Source organism: Heptranchias perlo, chromosome 1, assembly GCF_035084215.1.
Source record: "Heptranchias perlo isolate sHepPer1 chromosome 1, sHepPer1.hap1, whole genome shotgun sequence".
NCBI classification, from domain to species: domain Eukaryota; kingdom Metazoa; phylum Chordata; class Chondrichthyes; order Hexanchiformes; family Hexanchidae; genus Heptranchias; species Heptranchias perlo.
This window is the reverse complement of record NC_090325.1, coordinates 194,407,827-194,425,377: the sequence shown is the minus strand read 5'-3', so window position 1 is coordinate 194,425,377 and position 17,551 is coordinate 194,407,827.

The following is a 17,551-nucleotide window of genomic DNA, read 5'->3' as shown; positions in this document are numbered from 1 at the left end:
CCCGTGGTGAGGAGACATGCCCGGTGTTTGTCTAGCGGTGGTCGGGTGTAGCGGGTACCAGAGAACGGCAGGGGCGTCGTACCGAACCTGCGCTGCAGACAGGGGGAGCCCACACCCACCCGGAGCTCCAATCAGGGAGTCACGGGGTCTGATGGCCATGGTTGTCCATCTGCTCATTTTAATAGGCCTCGGGAGGGGAGGGGAGGAGGGAAGGGGAGGGGGTTGCAAGAGGGGGGGTAGACTCCCCTGCCAGCAGCCAAAAATTACTCCCAGGAAGCAACAGCTCATGTGTGCACTAGAATATCGCTAGTAGGTACTGTGAAAATTGCAGTGACAGACGTATAATACAATTAAGAAGCGCGTTTTAGTTTGCCAGACGCATCAGGATTTACATGATCCTGAGGCATGATTTGTGCAGACGATTCATTTGTAACATCATCACTGATCCTTGCTGAAGGCTTTTCTGTGAATACTGGTCGTATTTTATATGTTAGAAGTTGCCCATTGTTTGATAATCCTTTGAGCACTGCTGTCTAGAAGGGTGATTTTAGAATATCTACTTTAATTAACAATAACATACAAAGGAGTAAACTTTCCTACTCCCGGCACAAAGCGTCTCGAGCCGGCAGCGTATACTGGAATATGGGAGGCTCGTTATGTAACCCACCTGATTTCCCCTGGGGTGGGGGGAAGGTGATCATTTTAAACTGATGGGATCGCTGCTTTTACACCCCGCCCAATTTTACTCACCATTGAAGTCAGTGAAGAGTAATTTTTTTTATTAATTCACGGGGTGTGGGCGTCGCTGGCGAGGCCGGCATTTATTGCCCATTCCTGATTGCCCCTTGAGAAGGTGGTGGTGAGCCGCCTTCTTGAACCGCTGCAGTCCGTGTGGTGAAGGTTCTCCCACAGTGCTGTTAGGAAGGGAGTTCCAGGATTTTGACCCAGCGACGATGAAGGAACGGCCGATATATTTCCAAGTCGGGATGGTGTGTGACTTGGAGGGGAACGTGCCAATCAAGTGAGCTGCTTTGTCCTGGATGGTTTTGAGCTTCTTGAGTGTTGTTGGAGCTGCACTCATCCAGATGAGTGGATAGTATTCCATCACACTCCTGACTTGTGCCTTGCAGATGGTGGAAAGGCTTTGGGGAGTCAGGAGGTGAGTCACTCGCCGCAGAATACCCAGCCTCTGACCTGCTCTTGTAATATCAGGCAGGGGTGTAAATCCAGCGTTCCACCCGATCCCTGGGGTTTCCTGCCCGGCAACTTAGATTAAAATGACCCCCACCCACATCTCAGAAAACGGGAGCAGTGACCCCCATTCCCGATATTCCAATGTTTCCAAGATGTGATGGTCTGCGTTGGGGCAGTAAATGCAGGAAATTACCCCCTGAAATACCCAACAAGGACGGGGTGGGGGGGAGAGAATGATTTGTTTTTTCCCCTTTCTCCCCAGCCTCCCCCCCCCCCACCATGTGTTGGACATTTAACATTTCTGATGAGATGCACTGCACCAGTGTAGCCCCAATGGGCTCCTCCCTTTGCACTGTCTGTGGTGCAGTGTATTCTGAGGTGAGGTCGAACTATGCCTCCGCGATAAGCAGATTGTATCATGTAAACGAGGTCCTCAGTTGTGGGCGATTCCTGAATCTTAACCGTGATGTTAATTGGGGGAAATTGGGTAGGAACTCATTCACTCAGCACCACGGGCTTTGCCTTTCTTAAAGTGCAACAGGTAAATGCCGATCTGTAATGTTGAACCGTTTTTTTAAATCCATATCTACGCATCTTCGCACAAAGTACAAGGAAGACGCCCAGGAAATTCAGTGTATACTTTGCAAACGAACACATTTTTTGCGTAGAAACAGTAGGGATGATCCCATGTTCCAGTGTTCCCGGGGAATGGGTCTGGGAAAATCCTGGGCAAGGACGGAAAATTGCGGCGTCCAACAACAATGCGTAAAACCGTCCCAAGGCGCCTCACAGGAGCGATTTTCAGCCAAAAACTTGACACTTAGCCCCATAAGGAGACTTTAGGACAGGTGAACAAAAGCTTAGTCAAAGAGGTAGGTTTTAAGGAGTGTCTTAAAGGAGGAGAAAGAGGCGGAGAGGTTTAGGGAGGGAATTCCAGAGCTTAGGGCCCAGGCAGCTGAAGGCACGGCCGCCAATGGTGGAGCGATGAAAATCAGGGATGCGCAAGAGGCCAGAATTGGAGAGGCGCAGAGATCTCGGAGGGATGTAGGGCTGGAGGAGGTTACAGAGTTAGGGAGGGGGCGAGGCCATGCAGGGATTTGAACACGAGTATGAGAATTTTAAAATCGAGGCATTGCCGGACCGGGAGCCAATGTAGGTCAACGAGCACAGGGGGGGTGATGGGTGAACGGGACTCCTGGGATTTGTGAGGCTGTGCATTCCCACGATCGCTAGTTTCATGGAATCGTTTCTATCTCAGCAAAGCTCGGTCTTCCAATCTGTGATTATACTTGAAATGCATTGACTACTGAATCACTTCAATCATCTACTGAAATACCAAAACTTGATTATTTCGTATTAATTTTTTTTGTTGTTATAATTCTTTGGGAGAGGGGAGGAGTGGGGGGCCAGGGATGGACAGTGTATGAATGGATGAACTTTTGCTATTCGTTTCCATTTTCATCGTAAACCCATCCATTCCCTTCATCAGCACTGTGATAGACTGTCTGTGTATATTTGTAATCTCTTTTTATGCGCCTTGAGCCACTTAAATCACTAATAATCTCATCAGGGCCTGTGATTGCCTTGTGGGAGAATTGTAAGAACGTTCTAATTAACTGTAGTTTGACACGTTTGAACAAGAAAACAATTACATTTCCTTGTCGAGCATGTAAAAATTCCAGCAAGTATCGGATTAATATAGTGTTATACAAATCGACAACTTTCAGTGCTTTTTGTGATGATTTTTATTAAATCACAAGGGCAGAAAAAAAATTGAGGAGATCTCGCATTTTTTTTTCAGATCAAGTATATGTGAAAAAAAATAAAGCAATTTTATGCACTACTTTTGTTGTGTGTGTCAGTGTTGGTTTAATATTAAAAGGGGAGTAGGGAAAGGGCATGGGAATGGGAGTAAGTGGATAGCTCGTTCAGGGAGCCGGCTCAGGCACAATGGGCTGAATGGCCTCCTTCTGTGCTGGAAAGTTCGATAGCAACTGGCCCCAAGAAAAAGGTCGGTTATATCGGGGTGATTTTGCGCTGCAGCTCACGGGAGGGTAGACTGCCCGCGATTGCTTGGCTTGTACATGATGTCCTCCTGCTGAGTCGCTACAGGCAGTGATACGGTTGCCAACTCTGGTCGGACGTATTCCTGGAGATTTCATCACATGACCTCCCGTTTCCCACTGACCCCCACCCCCCCCCCCTCACCATTGGTCGCCCAACACGTCCATCCTCACCATGCACTGTCTCTCCACGGCCAATTAAGAAGCAAACGGACTCTTTGTTACCCGATTGAATGATTCTCAACTTCAGTCAAACAGCCCTTTTCCCCCATCTCCAGTCTGTGTTTTTTAAAAAAAAATTTCTTTGAACACTTTTGTTTATTATAAAGATATTGGACATGGGGGAAAAAGAAAGCTGCTTGACTAAGAGTCAAAAATCATCCAATCGGGTAACGAAGAGTCTGTTCACTTTCCGAGGGGCCTCGCCCCTCCCTAACTCTGTAACCTCCTATCACCCGATACCTGAAGGCACGGACGTCAAAGGTGGGGGCGAAGGAAATTGGGGATGCGCGAGAGGCAAGAATTGGAGGAACGCAAATTCTCACACTCCAGGATCTTTCACCTCACAATCATCAATGCCGTTCCTTTGCTCGTCGAGATATCCAGTTAAAATATAAAACCCATCTTGTTCTCGAAAGAAAGACGAGACAAGTGAACAACTCCTAATGGGTGAAAGGTTGGATCTACAGCGGCCGGGACTGGGCGATCACTGCACTCACTCCCACTGTAATCTTAAACTGACTCACTGCAGCTTGCCTAAAATTATGTCCACTGAAAACTGCCGAAAAGATCAGGGAGAAACAAAATGGAAGCATGTCCGTATAGAGGCTACAGTGCCACTGATTGGCTGAGAACGGATTATGTCATGGTCATGTGGCTGCCTCGTGAGGTTTGGGGGTATATAAAGAACTGCGGTAAGTGGGGGATGGGCAGAGTAGGAGCAGCAGAATGAAGGATCAGACAATTTAGTGAATGGTTAGCACCTGCTCGCCAAAGGATTGGGGTAATAGCCATCTTTTGTACTTATGGCCTTGTTACGGTGTGTGACTATTTGTACCCGATTATTACAATTGCTGATTGCTGTCATATTGGTTGTCTTGTTGAATCGGTCTACACTACCAATCAGGGGTGTCTGAGATGTTGGCTTAAACCTCAGACGCTGGACTTCCTGGAAGGACCTCAAAAGAAATCTTTTTGAACAACTGAGGTGTTGTCTCTGATGGACAAGCAGCAATGGGCACACCTCATTGTGTTGGACAAATCCTGAAGCTTTGGAGCATAGATGGTATTTTTTAATAAGACTATCTTTGCAGCGAGCTCACTCACACGGTGTGCCCAATCCTTGACATAAATATGACCAAGAATGATCTGATTTGACTGCTCCAGCAAAATCGGCCTGCATAGCTTCACAGTAACACACTGCACATCGCCTTTCCCTACACTACAACAGTGACTACATTTCAAAAGTACTTCATTGGCTGTAAAGTGCTTTGGTAGGTCCTGAGGTCATGAAAGGTACAAAATAATTGCAAGTTTTTCCTTTCTTCATATTGACTACCTCTGGTCTCTCTTACGTTTGAGCAGTTTGTCAGCCAATGCTTAAGTACTTGCCTCTTTGTTAGTCTGAGTCAGCTGTGGATTAGTGGGTAGCATGCTTGCTTCTGAGTCATGATAGTCATGAGTTCAAGTCCCACTCTCTAGAGACTGGAGCACATAATCTAGGCTGACACTCCAGTGCTGCACTGTTGGAGGTGCCATCGTCTGGATCAGACCAAGGCCCCATCTGCCCTCGGGTGGATGTGAAAGATTCCACGGCCACTATTTTCGAAGAAGGGCACAAGAGTTCTTCCTGGTGTCCTGGTCAATATTTAGCCCTCAACCAACATCACTAAAACAGATAATCTGGTCATCATCACATTGCTGTTTGTGGGATCATGCTGTGCACAAATTGGCTGCCGTGTTTCCTACATTACAGCAGTGACTACACTTCAAAAGTACTTTTAGTTGGCTGTAAAGCGCTTTGGGACGTCCTGAGGTTGTGAAAGGTGATATTTAAATGCAAGTTCTTTATTTCTTTCTATTGGTGGAACAGTGCTGTGCAACAGTTCCCATTTTGACCGAAAACCACCAGTGAAAGTGTGCCCGATCGACTGGGACTGTTTCTCATGGAACAGTGGGACCAAATGCCTCACTGCCACTCCATTGAGACAATGCATCAGCATTCCCAAATCTTACAATCGCTGCCTGTGGCCTTAAAACGGGATGGTTTTCACACAAAGGGGAGTGGAAATCTGGAAAACTCTTTCCCCCCCCCAAAAAAGCTGTTGAGGCTGGGGGTCAATTGAAACTTTCAAAACTGAGATTGATAGATTTTCGTTGGGTAAGGGTATTAAGGGTTACGGAACCAAGGCGGGTAGATGGAGTTAAGGTACTGATCAGCCATGATCTAAGTGAATGAGAGAACAGGCTCGAGGGGCTGAAGGGCCTACTCCTGTTCCTGTGGTCGTTTGTATGGTGAATAGGAGCAGAATATTACCATAAATTGGCACTGATTACCAAAATAAATAGAATGTAGGCCAAAGTCTCAAGATATATAGCCGGGAGGCTGAGTCATTGAATATATTCAAGGCTGAGTTAGACAAATTTTTGATCAGCGAGGGATATGGGGAACAAGCAGGAAAGTGGAGTTGAGGCCAGAATCAGATCAGCCATGATCTCATTGAATGGTGGAACAGGCTTGAAGGGCCAAATGGCCTACTCATTTGTGCCAGGCAATGACCATCTCCAACAAGAGAATCTAACCACCTCCCCTTGACATTCAACGGCATTACCATCGCTGAATTCCCCCACCATCAACATCCTGGGGGTCATCATTGACCAGAAACTTAACTGGACCAGCCATATAAATACTGTGGCTACAACAGCAGGTCAGAGGCTGGGTATTCTGCGGTGAGTGACTCACCTCCTGACACCCCAAAGCCTTTCCACCGTCTACAAGGCACAAGTCAGGAGTGTGATGGAATACTCTCCACTTGCCTGGATGAGTGCAGCTCCAACAACACTCAAGAAGCTCAACGCCATCCAGGACAAAGCAGGCCGCTTGATTGGCACCCCATCCACCACCCTAAACATTCACTCCCTTCACCACCGGCGCACAGTGGCTGCAGTGTGTACCATCCACAGGATGCACTGCAGCAACTCGCCAAGGTTTCTTCGACAGCACCTCCCAAACCCGTGACCTCTACCACCTAGAAGGACAAGAGCAGCAGGCACATGGGAACAACACCACCTGCACATTCCCCTCCAAGTCACACACCATCCCGACTTGGAAATATATCGGCCGTTCCTTCATCCTCGCTGGGTACCAAAATCCTGGAACTCCCTTCCTAACAGCACTGTGGGAGAACCTTCACCACACGGACTGCAGCGGTTCAAGAAGGCGGCTCACCACCACCTTCTCAAGGGCAATTAGGGATGGGCAATAAATGCCGGCCTTGCCAGCGACGCCCACATCCCATGAACAAATTTTTTAAAAACTCCTGACTCCTGCAGGGTGGGGCCAGTGAGAAACTCAGATGAATGCTGTGACTGTGATTCCCTTCATACTCCTGCTGATACTCGGGCCCTGAAATTCTAGGGGGCAGGGACTGAGTTTCACACGGTCTCCCAGCATAACCATGTCCGGAGACTGGGACAAACCCCATCCCCCCCACCACAATTGCAGGGTCTCATCTGTTTTTAGTGACATTGATTGAGGGATAAATATTGGGCCAGGACAGCGGGGAGAACTCCCCCTGCTCTTCTTTGAAATAATGCCGTGGGATCTTTTACGTCCATCTGAGAGGGCAGGCGGGGGCCCTTGATTTAACGTCTCATCCAAAAGACGGCAGCTCCGACAGTGCAGCACTCCCTCAGTATTGCACTGGGAGCGTCAGCACAGATTTTTGCACTCGTGCCTCTGGAATGGGGTTTGAACCCATAGCCTATAACTCTAGGGCAAGATTGTACCACAGCCGACACATGGTTGATATCCCAAATGTACACAATAAATTCTGCATGGCAACCCAGTGGGCGGATAACGAGTGAGGCATCAGTGAGCTGGCTGGCAGTGCCCCGTGGAACAGTATTCCCAGTGGGAGCCTTCAAGGCAAGGACTAGAGAAAAATTGGCCAAAAATAAAAGAACACTGCACTTCCTGGCAAGACTGTCACTTGGCACTGAGTTTCAAAAAGAAACATAATTCCTTATCACTGATCTCTTTGATCAGAGGTGAACGCATAAATTTTTTAAAGAGAAAAAAAATCACTTTTATGTCTCCAGTCATCAGGAGTTTGACTCTTGGCAGCAGCCCTGAATGGCACTGCCTTAGTTGATTGTCACATGGGACTTGTTAGCTCTCCGCCAGTCTGTCTCGTGATGGCAGCCTGAGATGTTTGAGGGTGGGGCCTGGCCCACTCCATTGCCCTCTTTCCCAGTGCCACTCTATATTGACTGATTTGAGCAGAAGCAGCTGTGGAGGAGGAGTGGGGGGGGGAAACGAAAGCAGTGAATGGTGCAGATTGTCCCTTCCCCAGCCAGCATGGGGGAGCGGCGAGGTTCACAATCAATTGGACTTTTACCTCGTGATTACCGTACTGTACTGACTGGCCGATTATCTGCTTGAGCTGCTCTAGGAGACCAACGAAAATAAGAGTCTAGTCAATAAGGACTACATAAGCAAGAAACTGTGCAGGAGCAGAGGGATTTAGAGGTCCACTGAAAGCTGGTGGACAGATACAAAAAATAATTAATTCAAAAGGCTAATGGAATGTTGGCCTTTATCTCAGGGGGGGCTGGAATACAAAAGGGTGGAAGTTATGTTACAGCTGTACAGAGCTCTGGGTCTGGAGATACTGCGTTCAGTTCTGGGCACCGCACCTCAGGAAGGATATATCGGCCTTGGAGGGGGTGCAGTGCAGATTCGCCAGAATGATACCGGGGCTAAAAGGGTTAAATTACGAGGGCAGGTTGCATAGACTGGGCTTGTATTCCCTCGAGTTTAGAAGATTAAGGGGTGATTTAATTGAGGTGTTTAAGGTGATTAAAGGAGTTGAGAGAGTACATAGAAAGGAATTATTTCCTCGGGTGGGGGGAGTCCAGAACAAGGGGGCATAAAACTTAAAATTAGAGCCAGGCCGTTCAGGGGTGATGTCAGGAAGCACTTCTTCACACAAAGGGGAGTGGAAATCTGGAACTCTCTCCCCCGAAAAGCTGTTGAGGCTGGGGGTCAATTGAAAATTTCAAAAACTGAGAGTGATAGATTTTTGTTAAACAAGGGTATTACAGGTTACGGAACCAAGTCGGGTAGATGGAGTTAAGATACAGATCTAATTGAATAGAAGAACAGGCTTGAGGGGCTGAATGGCCCACTTCTGTTCCTATGTTCATCTTGGGAGTTTGGGAAATTCAGTGTTGCTTGTTACGGGGAACTGGTTACAAGTTGCAATCCCTGAATGGTGGCATTGAGACCAGAAAAAATGGTCTCGGCAGAGTCTACGGATGTTTTATTGATTAATCGGAGAGAAATCAGTTGACTGAGGATTCATGTCCCTGCGAATCCTGCACTGCTGTTGCCAGTGAGAGTCCCTGACGAAAAGAAGGAACTTACATTTTTATAGTTCCTTTCAGGACGTTCCAAAGCGCTTTACAGCCAAATGAAGTACTTTTTTTATTGAAGTGTAGCCACTGTTGTAATGTAGAGAAATGCAGCAGCCAATCTGCGCACAGCAAGATCCCACGAACAGCTACTTGTTAATGACCAGATCGTCTGTTTCTTCAGTGATGTTGTTTTAAAGGATAAATATTGGCCCCAGGACACGAATGTACTCACCTTCTCCAGTCTGAGACTATCCAAACACAGCTTGGTGACATTTAGAATGATTTTTCAAGCCACTGTGGCTTCGCTCATAATGATCCATTCCCCCTCCTCCCCTTCCACCCCCCCGCCCACCCGCTTCCACCTCCTCCTCCCCCTTCCACCCCCCCACCGAACTGCCTCTGTTTTTCAGATGTTCCTTCACTCTGAAGCAAAGGGATTGGTTGTTGTTGGTATTTAGCCCAATGCCCCCACCCCACCTAACACCCACCTTCACCAACACAACCTCAACATCCCGGGAGGCTTGTATGCAATCGGTGCAATTCCAGGAATGTTATCAAGGATGAGTTGACTGTTTGTTTGTCCCTGACTCTAACCTTAGCCGTTCCATCCTTCCAGCTAAAGGGCAGGCGGTTTCAGCAAAGACGTAGTTTAATTAACTATCCTGGGGATGTTTGTAATAATTGTGTGCACTCTGTATAACCAACGCCACTCCATGGTTGCTGGGTGACACGCGTGCTCACTCAAACATGTCTATATTTTAACCCCCTCTTTCCCCCCCACCCCCCCACCCCCCGCCCTCCTCTGCCCCCTGTGTGGGCAAGGTTAAAATTGAGGGAATTGGAGTGTCTCCAGTGTGGAACACACTGCCACCTAATGCAGTGATTGATGAGTGCAGGACAGTGCCTGGTTCAGTGGGGAATATTTTATCATGTTATTGGCTGAGTTCAAGGGCAACGAGAGTGGTTTGTGCTGGTTTTTTTTGAATGAGGATTTGAACGGTGCAGTAATCTGGTCAGCGTGATTGCATTTTCGCACTCCGTGCTTAATAATGTTTTTATATATTATTATGGGGCTTCTAATGAGAGCTGAGGCGCCTTTCACACTCTCCGTTCGGGACAACCTTCGGCTGCTGGTGCATGTTGGCGCTCAGCGTTTCGAGTCAGTCACACGCACATTTACCTATTATTGAAAACAGGGCAAAACTGACACATTCCCAGATGCGATCAGTGGTTTGACGCTGTCGTTCTGTTATCGATCCCATCATTGAGCTACTTTCCTGTCTCCTAACCAGGTTAAATAATACTTAATCAAATAAACTGTTTTTAGTGATGGTTGGGGGATAAATATTGGCCCAGGACACCAGGGAGAACTCCCCTGCTCTTCTTCGAAATAGTGCCAAGGGATCTTATACATTCACCGGGGAGGGCAGACGGGACCTCGGTTTAACGCTTCATCTGAAAGATGACATCATCCGACAGCGCAGCGCGCCCTGGGCACTGCCCCCCCGACAGCGCAGCGCGCCCTGGGCACTGCCCCCCCCGACAGCGCAGCGCGCCCTCGGCACTGCCCCCCCGACAGCGCAGCGCGCCCTGGGCACTGCCCCCCCGACAGCGCAGCGCGCCCTGGGCACTGCCCCCCCGACAGCGCAGCGCGCCCTCGGCACTGCCCCCCCGACAGCGCAGCGCGCCCTCGGCACTGCCCCCCCGACAGCGCAGCGCGCCCTCGGCACTGCCCCCCGACAGCGCAGCGCACCCTGGGCACTGCCCCCCTGACAGCACAACGCGCCCTGGGCACTGCCCCCCCAACAGCGCAGCGCGCCCTCGGCACTGCCCCCCCGACAGCGCAGCGCGCCCTCGGCACTGCCCCCCCGACAGCGCAGCGCGCCCTCGGCACTGCCCCCCCGACAGCGCAGCGCGCCCTGGGCACTGCCCCCCCGACAGCGCAGCGCGCCCTGGGCACTGCCCCCCCCCCGACAGCGCAGCGCGCCCTGGGCACTGCCCCCCCCCGACAGCGCAGCGCGCCCTCGGCACTGCCCCCCCGACAGCGCAGCGCGCCCTGGGCACTGCCCCCCCGACAGCGCAGCGCGCCCTCGGCACTGCCCCCCCGACAGCGCAGCGCGCCCTGGGCACTGCCCCCCCGACAGCGCAGCGCGCCCTGGGCACTGCCCCCCCGACAGCGCAGCGCGCCCTCGGCACTGCCCCCCCCCGACAGCGCAGCGCGCCCTCGGCACTGCCCCCCCGACAGCGCAGCGCGCCCTCGGCACTGCCCCCCCGACAGCGCAGCGCGCCCTGGGCACTGCCCCCCCCCCCGACAGCGCAGCGCGCCCTGGGCACTGCCCCCCCCCGACAGCGCAGCGCGCCCTCGGCACTGCCCCCCCGACAGCGCAGCGCGCCCTGGGCACTGCCCCCCCCCGACAGCGCAGCGCGCCCTCGGCACTGCCCCCCCGACAGCGCAGCGCGCCCTCGGCACTGCCCCCCCCGACAGCGCAGCGCGTCCTCGGCACTGCCCCTCCGACAGCGCAGCGCGCCCTCGGCACTGCCCCCCCGACAGCGCAGCGCGCCCTGGGCACTGCCCCCCCGACAGCGCAGCGCGCCCTGGGCACTGCCCCCCCGACAGCGCAGCGCGCCCTCGGCACTGCCCCCCCCGACAGCGCAGCGCGCCCTCGGCACTGCCCCCCCGACAGCGCAGCGCGCCCTCGGCACTGCCCCCACCGACAGCGCAGCGCGCCCTCGGCACTGCCCCCCCCGACAGCGCAGCGCGCCCTCGGCACTGCCCCTCCGACAGCGCAGCGCGCCCTGGGCACTGCCCCCCCGACAGCGCAGCGCGCCCTCGGCACTGCCCCTCCGACAGCGCAGCGCGCCCTCGGCACTGCCCCTCCGACAGCGCAGCGCGCCCTGGGCACTGCCCCCCCCGACAGCGCAGCGCGCCCTGGGCACTGCCCCCCCCGACAGCGCAGCGCGCCCTCGGCACTGCCCCCCCCGACAGCGCAGCGCGTCCTCGGCACTGCCCCCCGACAGCGCAGCGCGCCCTGGGCACTGCCCCGGGAGTATCGGCCTGGATTATGCGCTCAAGTCTCTGGAGGGGGACTTGCCCCCGAGTTAGACATTCGTGGGTTCGAGTGCTACCCACTGAGTCACGGCTGACACCAATTTTGTGCTGAGGCATATTCGAGTGCTTTACACGATGAATTACTTTCAAAGTTACGTAAGAAAACTTGCAAGGCGACATACCAGCAGAAAATGCCTTATTGAACAAGACATATTTCTGATTGCTTGCTTGTTGAGAACTCGTGAGGGTGAATTTCCTCAGACCTTATCCCGCCGGAAGTGCGGAGGTGAAACGGGAGAAGCTCTTGAGAAATTCACTCTCGTATAAAACACCCTGTTATTAGGTACCCACTTTGCTTGCGTTGTGCCACGTAGGGTATACAGGTCAATAACCTGTTAGAACACTCATTCTGGGCTTGTAAATGAAGAATGGTCACTTGGTGACTTACCACCAATCTATTCAAGGGAGGAAATTGTGGGAACACTGAGGTGAGAGAAGACAGATAACAGAAACTACTTGGTTTAGCAACAGATAAATCACCATTTTGTAGTCAACACGTCTGGTGTGATGACGAGAGGAGAAATGTACAGATCTACGTATCTACATTCAGTTTTATTCGCTAATAAACTCATTAATTCTCAAGGGCTCAAGGGTTTCAAGCAATGCTGCCAGGTAGTTTAATGAGCTGATGTGGTGTTTCTCAAGCAATTAGTGGCTGCAGCATTCGAGAATCCAATAAACAGATCAATTATCAGAAGGCGTTGTCTAATCATTTAGTCAGTAGAAACCGATCTGAACGTGAACATTACTGCTTTGATGAAATTTGTGCTATAAAACCATTTGCAACAAATAATAATGATGATAAATCAAATAAGGCACACTAGCTTTTCACCAGAATGATACCAGGGCTTAGAGGGTTAAATGACGAGGGCAGGTTGCATAAACTTGGCTTTACTCCCTTGAGTATGGAGGAGTGATCTGATCAGGGTGTTTAAAAAGTCGAAAGGATTCGATAGGGTAGATACGTAGAAACTATTTCCTCTGGTGGGGGGATTCAAGAATGAGGGGACATAATCTTAAAATTAGAGCCAGGCCGTTTAGGAGCGAAATCAGGAAGCAGGTGAGCTTTGACCCGCTCCAGTCTGCTGGTTGCAGCCAGGAAACATGGCCGCCACAACACCTGACATTTACACGATGGGCAATTAGAGTTGATTATTGGCAGGGGGAGGGCAAATTGAAGAAATCAATTGGGGTCAGAATTACCCGTCCTTACTACGGGTCGGAAGGTCACAGTCTGTTCGTGAGTGGAAAGACTCCCAGGGTAGTGTTGCCAACCTTCGAGGACTGACCTGGAGTCTCCAGGAATTGGAAGATTAATCTCCAGGACACTGCGGCCAGCAAAAAACCAGGGAGAAAAATCAATGGGGCATTCAAAAATAATAATCTTTTTTCATTTTCTTTGAATACTTTCGCTGATTAGTTATAAAAATATTGGAGAGATGGGGGGGAATGTCTGTTTGACTGGCAGTCAAGAATCGTCCAATCGGGTAACTAAGAGTCTGTTCAATTTCTGATTGGCCGTGGGAAGACGGAGCACCGTGAGGGTGGGCGTGTCGGCGACCAATGGCGGGAGCGTGGGGGGGCGGGCGGTGATGTGATGAAACCTCCAGGAATCCAACCAGTGTTGACACGAGTGGTCACTAGCGACTGACCCTCTTGGGTTTATTTTCTTTATCTGTTGGGAGGCATCTGGTGTCTGCCCCCAGTCTCTCTTGTTGAATTACAACTAAAATTAGAAACTCATCCAGTGAAGTTTGAGGTGATTGGCAAAAGAACCAAAGGGGAGATGGGGAGAATTTTTTACGCAGTGACTTGTTACGATCTGGAACGTACTGCCTGAAAGGGCGGTGGAAGCAGATTCAATAGTGACGTTCAAAAAGGGAATTGGATTTATACTTGTAAAGGAAAAATTTGCAGGGGCATGGGGAAAGAGCAAGGGGGAGTGGGACTAATTGGATAGCTCTTTCAAAGAGCCAGCACAGGCACGATGAGCCAAATGGCCTCTTTCTGTGCTGTATGATTCTAAAATGGGCAGGGTGAACCTATCTCGTACAACTCCATGGAGCGACATTGTCATGCACTTGGGAAATAATTTTTAATAACTTACGTTCTCTGCTGGTCTTGAAAAGTTAGATACAATCTATCTTATTGCAGCGCCATCGGAATTTCTGTTACCTTTGCTCACAAGTTTATTGCCTTTAATTATAAAATGTGGCAGGGAGCTTAACTGTGCCAATCATATTAACATCATGATTCCGAGCAGGACAGAGGCTGGGTAACCTGTGATGAGTGGCTCATTTCCTGACTACTCGAAGCCTCTCCACCCTCTCGTCCGGTGTGAGATGGAATACTTACCGCTCGCCTGGATGGGGTGCAGCTGCAACGAGAGTCAAGAAGTTCAACACCATCTGGGTCAGAGCAATCTGAGTCAGACGGCGGTGAGCTCAAGTCCCACTCCAGAGACTTGAGCACCTAATCTAACCTAATTGTGTCGTAAATTCAATTGCCTTGGAGGTTTTCTGTCGGGTGTTTTGTGGAAGCCCTGGGGAAATGGTGTAAACACCAAAAAAAATGGTCCGTTTATAAAGAAAGTTTTGCATTTATATAGCGTCTTTCACAATGTCCCAAAGCGCTTCACAACCAATTGGGTATTTTTTCTGAAGTGTAGTCACTGTTGTAATGTAGGAAATGCGGCAGCCAATTTGCTCACAGCAAGCTCCCACAAACAGCAATGTGATCATGACCAGATAATCAGTTTTAGGTGTTGGTTGAGGGGTAAATATTGTCCAGGACACCGGGGAGAACTCCCCTGCTCTTCTTTGAAATAGTGGCCACGGGATCTTCTACATCCACCTGAGAGGGGCAGACGGGGCCTCGGTTTAAAGCCTCATCTAAAAGACGGCACCTCCGACAGTGCAGCACTGGGAGCGTCAGCCTAGAACACGGGCTCAAGTCTCTGGAGCAGGGCTCGAACCCTCGACCTTCTGACTCGGAGGCGCGAGTGGTTCTTCCTCATCTAATTATAGCATCAGATAGCGATTACTGTACCTCTGGCTGTGAAGATCACTGCCTACCATTAACTTCTATGTGACTGGCTCTTTCCAGACTCTGGGGCATGATAATGCAGACATCTCCCAGTCAACCATGTGCAACGACATGCTTGAGGCCACTGACTCACAGCTAATGAGGGTTTCCCAATACGGTAAGTAAACACTCGGCAAAGATTTATGCTGTCGTTACTTTGCCAAGGGCACTTAAGGGAGTCTTCCAGGTTGTGGGTGGAACGGGTGTTTGTGGAGAGAATAAAAATCCAGCCAGAATTCTCATCTAAAATGCCTCCGTATTGTCTGGGTGACAAAATGGCGGCTTCTTAAGACACAAGCCATCGTTCTCGCCGTGACTGTGAAGGTTCGTGTTAAACCAGCTTACAAGTTTCATAAATGTATTTCTAGGCACCAAGAAGGAAACTCCTTGACAGACATGCCTGGAGACACTGTCTCCAACACCTTTAGCAAACCAGTTTCTGATATCGGAAACTTGTAACCTTTGCCCCAGTGGTCGAACACGTTCAGGTTCGTGGCTCAACAATGTACAGTCGTCGTTCCACTGCTCCAATGCGCGTGATTTCGCCTCCGATACGTCTTAAAGAAATTGGGGGTAATTTTAACTTTGGGCAATATGGAATTTGCCGCCTGTCACAAACCAGGCTCGATTTTCTTTCGCGTTGAAGTTAACTGGTTTATAACGGGCGGCAAATTCAATATCGCCCGTTTCACACCGTCCCCCAAAGTTTAAAATTACCCCATTTCTGTTTCGCTAACTCAAAAAAAAAGTTGCAGTTTGACATAAAGTGACATTTTTAGACATTTTGATCTTGCACATACCGAACACTTTTTAAAAAATAAACGTAATAAGTCGGTTAGATCTAGGCGGTGGTTTCGAGGGGCTTTGTTCCTGATACAGTGCCACACTATCAGTGAACCGAACTGTCGAATAAGAGGTATAGTATTGGAGCCCCGATCTTCTTGCTGCTACCGAGGCCTAGGCTGGAGTTGGAGGCTCCTAAATTGACCCTGTCCTGTTGATATTTATGCTTTAAGGGTAAAATTTACGTTACAAATTCAGCTTCAGGTATCCTCTGATTGTAATGATTGAAATTACAGCACAGAAGGAGCCCATCGTACTTGGGCTGGTGTCAGCTCCTCACCTGGACCTGTCCGCTCTAAACGCGAAACGTAACGTTAAATTTTGCAGGAATGTGTTTGCTTTCTGCCTTTACAAGCCTATGGTTTGAAATACAATCCCCACCGCTTACACCGTCCACACTGACCACGGGCAGCCGCCTGTATCGGGCAAATGGCACCGACCGTTTGCCATCGCCACAGGAGTCAATCACAAAGGCACCGCTTATAACGTATTAAGCGCGACGAATATTTCATGCAGTTCAATCACTTCCAAGGGAGAAACTAAATGATGATGATTTTGCTCAATGTACTTGGAAAGGAAAACATTTGCAGGGCTATGGGGAAATAGCAGGGGGGAGTAGGACTAATCGGATAGCTCTTTCAAAGAGCCAGCACAGGCACAATGGGCCAAATGGCCTCCTTCTGTGCGGTATGGTTCCATGTCAATCCCCTGTATTTACCAATTTAGAAGCTCCGCTGATTTCAGCCTAAGTCGGGCCTTCAATCATCTGTTCGCACCATTAACAACCAGTGGAGACTTCGGGCATTCTACATCAAGCCTGATTGTTTTTTACGTGTGTAAACCCAACAGATAAATCAAGACTTTCTTAATGGGGACCATTCCTACAGAAATGGAATCCTATATATTGTGTTGGCAATTTAATCTTCCAAACCGGAATTACTGCTCAGCACAACCAGTTGAGTGTTAATGCTCCTCAAACATTGTACGCATCAGTGTGCTTGGCATATTTCTCCAAATATAGATTGGACAATTGTATCGAATATATTCTCATCCTCGTTTTCAAATCCCTCCATGGCCTCGCCCCCCTCCCTATCTCTGTAACCTCCTCCAGCCCTACAACCCTCCGAGATCTCTGCGCTCCTCCAATTCTGGCCTCTTGTGCATCCTCTGATTTTCATCGGTCCACCATTGGCGGCCGTGCCTTCAGCTGCCTGGGCTCTAAGTTCTGGAATTTCATCCCTAAACCTCTCCACCTCTCCCTCTCTCCTCCTTTAAAACTCTCCTTAAAACCTACCTCTTTGACTAAGCTTTTGGTCACCTGTCCTAATATCTCCTTATGTGGATTGGTGTTAAATTTTGTTTGATAATCACTCCTGTGAAGCGTTTATTTGGCTCCTTTTTACAACCTCAGGATTTCCCAAAGCACTTTACAGCGAATCAAGTACTTTAAAAAAAATTGTAGCCATTGTTGTAATGTGGGAAACGCAGCAGCCAATTTGCGCACAGCAAGGTCCCACAAACAGCAATAAGATAATGACCAGATAATCTGTTTTTGGTGATGTTGCTTGAGGGATAAATATTGGCCCAGGACACCGGGGAGAACTCCCCTGCACATCTTCAA